The sequence below is a fragment of the Haematobia irritans genome, chromosome 1 (genome assembly GCF_050003625.1).
Source record: "Haematobia irritans isolate KBUSLIRL chromosome 1, ASM5000362v1, whole genome shotgun sequence".
NCBI classification, from domain to species: domain Eukaryota; kingdom Metazoa; phylum Arthropoda; class Insecta; order Diptera; family Muscidae; genus Haematobia; species Haematobia irritans.
Window position 1 is genome coordinate 79,752,705 of NC_134397.1, and position 7,697 is coordinate 79,760,401.

The following is a 7,697-nucleotide window of genomic DNA, read 5'->3' on the forward strand; positions in this document are numbered from 1 at the left end:
TGAATGTTTTGGTTGCTTAGCTCGTTTGAGGAATGTCCGTCCGTCACACTTTCCTTCGTTGTGAAGATTCAAATTCCAAATGTACCCGTCAACTGTTATTTGTGAAAAGTAAGAAACGTTATTATCGACCACCTTGGCACAAGAATTTATTTGTAAGTGGATATGAGCGGAAACGAATCCACGAATCCGGCGAGTTCAAGCCGCAACAAAATACAAAAGGTGCCACCGCTCTATCAACAAACCTTGTCCCTTAAAATTGTGCACATTATAAGTTAAGTCCGAAGGCATAATCGATACTCCTGCATGTTTATGGGATCGATAACACATTTACCGATTATTTAGTCATCGCCGACAAGTCGTATCGATCCGACACACTGTAAGATTCTTTACAAACACCGACATTCCGTCCGGAATAACTGATAATCTGTAAAGCGCATAAGATTCTTTACAAACACAAATAAAACAAGTTTATTTCATCTTTTTTCTCGACGTTTCGTCGGCTTTTTTCCGACATTTTCCAGAGAATTTTTTTATTTGAAATATCTGTAGAGGAAAATTCTATTTAGATTTCAGTAATTGTGGATTTTAGTTCTTACTTACAATTGTTTTACATTTGTTTCATTTATAAATTATTAAAACTGGACATCACAAACAATAATAATAACTAAATAAATAAATAAAATGTAAATATTGCAGCAAAACTTTATATCACAGAACTATGTATGTTTACTCTTTAAATTATTGCAATGGAATACTGTAAGTTGGTGTTATCTTTGTCTTCCTTAGTGTTCATTGACGTCTCTGTTCATTGACGTCTCTGTTCATTGACGTCTCTGTTCATTGACGTCTCTGTTCATTGACGTCTCTATTCTCTGTTGAAAATTGTTCACCAATACCCTGCTAACATTTCTTGAATTTGGGGCGCTTCTGAGAATCCCCACTACGTCGAAAACAGTCGTATCCCAATAAACACAGGATGAGCGTTTTTCAAATGCAACAACTTTTCAGTTTAAGGGTAAATATAATTTTCAACATAAATTCAACTTGACTTGAAATAGCTCATCTTCAATACATCTTCAAATTGTTTGCGAATTACTTCCAATTTGCCAAAATGTTGACGAAATCTTTGAAAAGGTGTTGAAGATAATATGAGAAAACTTTGACAAAACACTACCCTAAAATGCAACGAAAAAACCATGTGGTTTTCAATACTTATTTGTGCAACGAAGTTCGTGGTCAATTGCAAGAAATAAAAAAATGGAAAATTTTAAACAAATAACCAAATAGTTTATAAAAATAGGTAAGTGAAAATAAAAAATGAAATAAAACTTTAAGGAAGTCACTAAATGTATATCTCTTTGCAGAAAACTAAAATTATGGATTCTACGTTCTTGAAAACATTAAAAAGCTGACCGATGAAAAAATGGTGGACAATTAACTGGAACTGCTTCAAATAGTTTATAATAATGGGTACGTCAATATGAAAAATTAAATCAACACTTTAGAGAAGTCACTAAATTTAAATCTCTTTGCAGAAAACTAAAATCTTTGGATGCTACATTCTTGCAAACATGAAGAAGCTGACCAATGAAAAATGAGTGGCTTATCGTCAAGAAAAAGTTTCCAGAAACATTACAAGTGCAACCAATTAATATTGTTAAAAACAACAAATTGTTGAAATCAACAACTTCTGGATGAAAATGTGCATCACATCGTCAGTTTAATTCATATGATATTATCAGTTTAAAATGGATATTTTGTAAATTCCTTCTGCTGGAAATCAATTCTAACACGCGGTCCAGTACGTTCCTAATTTCAAATTGCCCGCATGTTAATAAATTTTAATGCTGTTTTATGGCACCAAAAGGAAGGAAATCGAATTATCAATGCAAAAGTGTTTGTTGTTTGTTTTTTTTTCTTATTTGTTGATATGTTTAATAAGATTATTATTTATCAATTGGTATTGTAGTGTATTATGTAGTGTAGTGTATTAATATATATTTTGTCTTGATGAAAATGAATAAATTATACAAAATTCATAGAATTTTGGCTTTGACTTTCTATTTGAAGTGGGGATATCATTCATACAAATTTAGGTTGAAAAGTATTTGCAACGATGTTCATTTTGAATTTGACTCGCATCGAAAATTGTTTGACAAATTATTGAGTAGCGATGCATTTCAATTTGAGGATAACACTTGAGATATTGTTGCTAATGTGTTGAATTTCACTGTTGAGGGTAATGTCTGTTTTTTGTTGAGAACGCGATTTTCCCAACAATTTCTCAACTTGAATATTACCCTAATCCTTTGAAAAAATGGTTGAAAAATTGTTGAAATTTAGCATTTTTCAAACGTTTGTGTTTATTGGGATAGTTATGATATCCAAAACTCCTCGGAAAAGCGCTGTCACTATTGAGAAGTTGTAACACGCAAAGTTACTACAAAAAAGTATCGCATGAGTGAATTTATTAGGTGCCCTTGTGGATATATTTAGAAGGACACCAATAAGAGCCCCTTCAAACAATCAGAGAAAGTGAATTTTAAGATAGTTGTAAAAGAATCATTGTGATCAAGTAAAACACGATTATTTAGATTAATTTTATTAAACATTTATAAATTTTCATAAATATAACATTTATACCACTATCACATTTAACATATTTTTATGCATTAATAAAAGATTGATGTTGAGTTACATGTTGTAGCGTCTATAAGTCAGTGCTTTTATTCCCAATGGAGGCAGCGTGTCAGGAAAAATATTTGAAAAACTATCACTTTATTCCATTTGGAAAGTCAAAAATTGTTCACCAATATACCTTTTACAATTTTAAGCGAAATAACTATGTTTTAAGCCCTTCATTTTCGTTTTTATTTAAATAAATTATAACAGTTGCGCTTGGCGTTTCACAAAATATAAAATGGCTCTTGTAACAACAGTGATGGCAAAATACTTTCATGCGAATAGTGATGGCAAAATACTATCACAGTTGGCGATTATTGCAGTGTCACTTACGAGTCTGTGATTGCGATGAGGATGAAATGGAACTTTGAAATGCTGGCAGGATATAACTTTCACAATTTTAAGCGTAATAGCTATGTTTTCAGCACTTCATTATCGTTTTTATTTGTATAAATTATAATAAGCTAGTTGTGCTTGGTGTTTCTCAAAATATAAAATGGCTCTTGTAACAATAGTGATGGCAAAGTACATGTACATTTTGTATTTTTTGATATGCTTCCCCCATCACAGTTGTTGTGTCCTTTACGAGTCTGTGGTAGCGATGAGTGTGAAGTAAGTATATTGTTACGAATTTGATATTTCTAGATGTAAGTTTATTTAAATTAGTTTCCGTTAATATAAATTCCAAATTGTAACGATAAGATTACGTCATAACTTGTTAGAGTCATTTCTTTATTTTCTAGTACTTTCCTAAACATCTTTTGTGTTCTTAGTTTTCCAATCGTTCATTGTAAAAGTAACGCCTTTTGTTTTACTGTTATAATCCCTTATGCCTCCACGACATCTACCAGATGGTAGAATGCACTAGCCAAGATGAGAATAAAGGTTGAGAATTAAAGGTTGCTTCTTAATCCATTTTTTTTATAAAAGGTTGACTTAGCACCTTTACACATTAAGCTAACGATATATATCTCATACATATCAATAAAAAAACATAATTTTTAAAAATTTTTACATCGAAAATTCGACTTTCTTCAGGATATTCGTGTATCAAAATTATATCAAAATGCATTACTTTACGGGCATTAGAACACATTTTCAGCAATACGAGTAGGATTTCACAAAATAATAAATTAAACTGATGGTGGGATGACAATTGAACTGACGTTAAATCCATAGTTAGTAGATATGGAAAAAGATATATGAATTATCCATTGGTTGTACTTTGAAAGATTTGTGGAAAATTTCACTTGTCGATAAGACACCATATTTTTCAAGCTTGACGAACTTAGAGGTTTTCTTAATGATGGAACATTTAGTCTATTTGCAGTTTCGGAATCGTGGCTTACTAGTGAGATCTCTATAGCTGGCTATAAGATCTTTAGGAATGGGCGCCAATTTGGTAGTAGAGGAGGTGGGGTATGCATATACATTGCAAACCGTTTACCGTTTCTGCTTGTTTTTAAGATATCTGAAACCTATTGTGAATCTCTGTTTTTAGAATTTTCTTTTTGTACTAATATGTTGCTATTTGGTGTAGTGTATCTGCCCACGGGGAATATAGAGCAATTTGAAATTCACCATTTTAACCTATTTCGTAGGTACAGCAATATTGTGATGATTGGTGACTTTAATTGTAATATATTTAATTCTATGCGATCTAACATACTTCGGCCCTTTTGTGCTAGTTATAGTTAATCCGTTGTTCATAACTCGTTACCTACGCATTTCGATATAGGGAGAGGTACTACGTTTCTTATTGACTTTATGTTAGTTAGTGACATTTCTTTGTGTAATTTCTCAAGTCAAGTTCAATGTCCATCTATATCCGACCATGTTCTAATTTTTGGAAGCCTTTCTTATGATTTTTTAATGGACCTATTTACGTTGAATACAGGGATTATAGAAATATTGACTGGGATGGTCTTTTTTCATATTTACAATCTTTTAACCATGATCTTGTCTTTAATGCTTCTGAAGTGAATAAGAAATGTCTCCATGTGTCTTCTCTTATTTGTCGTTTATTTTGTTATGTGCCTGTTGTGAGGAGAAAAATAGCAAGGGATGAGAATTGGATTGAGTCCAGGGAGGTTTGCTAGATCCATACGTGATTTGCTTACTCGGCCTTTGCTACTGATCGGTCGCCTAGAACTGCCGTGTGTATTGCTGATACCCCAATAGGGCGAATACTGTTATTCGTAGGTCGAAGCGTTGACATTTTTTTGCATTGTTTCGTAATTTGGATAGCTCTGGATTACGGAGTGTTCTTCGAGGTTCAGGATGTGTTGGTGGTGATACCGTATAGATTGACTTGGATGTTGACATTCTTAATAACTATCACCATCTATGGGCACTGATATTGATTTTGCGCTTTACGAAGGTTGATTCATCCTCTCGTTCCGTTGTGTGAGTGAAACTGAATTTATCGATGAGATGAACAAGGTTACGTCTAAATCGGTCGGTATAGATGAAATTCCAATTAAATTTATAAAGCCAATTAAATTTATACAGATGTAAAATTATCCACAAGCCTGGGGGGAGTAGTGCCTCGCTTGTCTTGACTACTGGCGAGAAAAGGGAAATCGGTCTGTACAATTCACTCTTGCTCGAGTCTTTTCCTGGTTTCAATAGTGGAATCACCCTACCCATTTTCCAGACATCGGGTATAATGAGCGATTCTAGGGACACATTGAGGAGTCTGGTCAAGTATTTCCAGATGCTTCAGCATTAGCATAGAGATTCCGTCAGGGCCCAGCGCTTTGGATGGTTTCGCGCTGTTGATGACTTCGGAATTGTGGTGTATAGTCGGCTCGGAGACCACGGATGCGACGAAAGGCTCTCCTTTTCGCTCTATCACTCTCGGGCTGCTCGACAAACAGTCGGTTGAATGATGTGGCGCACCTCTTCAGATCAGTCACTGTCACGTCGCCAAAGGTGACTGAAATACCATCATTCTTAGTAGCGGGGTTCGAGAGGGCTCTCGTCGACTATCTTACTAATCTCTAGATTCAGTTCCCTGATTCTAGGATCAGCAGGGTTAGCACGACGGCGTTCATCACTCTCGTCTGCGAGTCCCGCGGCTTCGGCTGGGAAGTTGGGCCTCACATCAAGCAGCCTTTAGATTAAGCAACGTACCAGGCAGTTTTGAACACGATTCATGAGGATACTGTAGCTAAAGCGGTGAGAAGCTACAAGGCTAATCCTGTCTCGGAGTCCGACCACCGCCCATAGCACCGGAGGAAAGAGAGCTCCCACGGCAGACTAGGCTAGTTTTAGCCCATTTAAGATCAGGCAAGTGCAGCCGCCTCAATTCCTACTTATCAGTGATAGCAGCAATGCAAAAAAATAGCAGCGTAGCTGACGTATGTCCAATTTGCAACCAAGCGCCACATGACACGCGTCATCTTTCCTCTTTCCCAGCTAAACCAACCCGACTTACCACCAGATCACTCAGGACACACCCCACCTTAGTTCGCAGAGTTCCTCGATATGGCTACAAGCTGAAGTACCAAAGCGTATAACATAAAAATGGTTGAAATCACAATAAACTGTTACAACAATAACAGCCTATTTCTGATATCCGAACGAAAGCAATTGCGAACGAACGGTAGTCACTCATTTTCATCTAGATTTGGGTTTCTCTAACTTCCTTTCGTTCGTTGGCATGGCTTACGTTACTGTCAAATACTAATATTACCAGATTTCAATTATTTCAATTACTTGAAAAAGGCCCATACATTTCACTCTGGCATCGCCGTTTATTTGGCAAACTTATCGCACTGTTGATATTTGGTTTAGCTTATTCGAAATGTATATGGTTTTTCGTTTTATGCGCCGTCCAGACAATAAGAATCTTACAGTGTGGCCAATCGATACGAATTGTCGGCGATGACTAAATAATCGATAAATGTGTTATCGAACCCATAAACAAGCAGCAATATCGATTATGTCTTCGAGCATATCTTATAGTGTAGCCAGTATTTGCACCCTCACAAAAAATCGCTTCTGTAACATATACTCCCAAACATAGTTTGCTTCAAGCATATACATTTTTGGGTATTGCCCAAACATTTATATGTCTGATCTCTACCAATACATAATATGTTTGAAAGCATATTGGTCTAAACAATATATGTTTGGGTAGTCTAAGTTCCAAACATTTTGTATTTTTGCATCCAAATTCAATAATGTTGTCTTCCAAAAAACAATATGTTATTATGTGACCATATAATATGTTTGGAAGCATTTTGCACCCAAAAATATTATATGCTTAAAAAAATTCTCCCAAACAATATTTTGCTCAAAATTTTATTTATTTATTTATATATTTACAATCATAATGAATTATGAAAATAAACAGGTAATATAGGTGCTAACAACATAGGTTTTCGACCTGAATGCCCAAAATTTTGTTTCTGCCCAATTGTATATTCCCCGACATCTTTCTCACTTCCACGAGATTTTTTAGTTCTTAGCACCTTTTTCTGTAATACAAACATTGTAGAAGAAATTATTCAATTTTATGATTTTTTTTATTTTAATTTTACCTTTTGCCGGACGGGGATTCGAACAGCGGACCACACAGTTTGTAAGGATCAAAGAAGTAGCTGATCAATTGCCCAAGGAAAAATAAAATGTTAATTTTGTAATAACAAGCAACAACCACCAACTTAATTCAATATCGCTCCCTGTTAAATAGCGCTCCAAGCTACTAAACACATATATGTTTATAGGCTATTTCTAAATTAATATATGTTTGCATCCAAGCATATTATATTTACAAACATTTTATGTCCCAAACATAATATGTTCTAACATATTAACATATATGTCCCAAACATGTTATGCTAGTTTATGAACATTATATGCTTGCACTCAAAAATATTGTGTTTAAAAATTTGTGTTCCAAACATATAATGTTTATAGCCAAACATATGAAAAACAGTCTTTTTCATCCGTGTGGGATATGTGCGACACAAACACTGTCGTCCGGATAAACTTATAGTCTGACGGCG